Below are 635 nucleotides of genomic sequence, written 5' to 3'. Positions count from 1 at the left end.
AAGATCTCCTTTCCCCGATACCCCGTCACGCGTACTGGCACAAGGCTGGCACACAGCCGCCACCGGGAAGGGACGCAGAGCCGCTGCCGGGTTGTCCCCTTAGCTGACCCCGTGGCAATTCCCAATGGCCGCCCTGACCCCGCTCTCCTGGGGTGACTCTGGTGTGGGGCTTCATGGGGGCACTTCTGGGGTCGGGCAGCCCCCAGTCAGTGCTCTCTGCCAAATCGTGTCTGCACCATGCGCCCTGCACCCTGTGCCGTGCACCCTGCGCCCTGTGCTCTGAGGGAGGGCGCCGAGGTGGACCGGAGAAGTCCCTGACAGCGTGGGCTGGAGAAGGGACACGGAGACGAGCAGAAGTCATGGTCAGGAGCTGGAGAAGAACCTCGCACGAGTGCAGAAGCACACAGAGCGTCTCCATGTCTGTGTAAAGCCCCCACCCACACCAGCCAGGAGCCCGGGTCTGTGCCCCAGCACGGGGACCAAGCTGTTGGGTGGCAGGGGCTGTGCTCAGCTCTGCCATGGGGACACACTGGGGACTGAGCCCCTCCTGCCACCTCCGGGGCGTTGCCTGATGGCAGCCCGTTCCCGGGACGGCGTGGGTCCGGCACGGCTGCGGCAGCGGGAGAGCGGCGAAG

This window comes from Egretta garzetta, unplaced genomic scaffold, assembly GCF_000687185.1.
Source record: "Egretta garzetta isolate BGI_Z169 unplaced genomic scaffold, ASM68718v1 scaffold1, whole genome shotgun sequence".
Taxonomy (NCBI): Eukaryota; Metazoa; Chordata; class Aves; order Pelecaniformes; family Ardeidae; genus Egretta; species Egretta garzetta.
Note: the sequence above shows the minus strand (reverse complement) of the source record.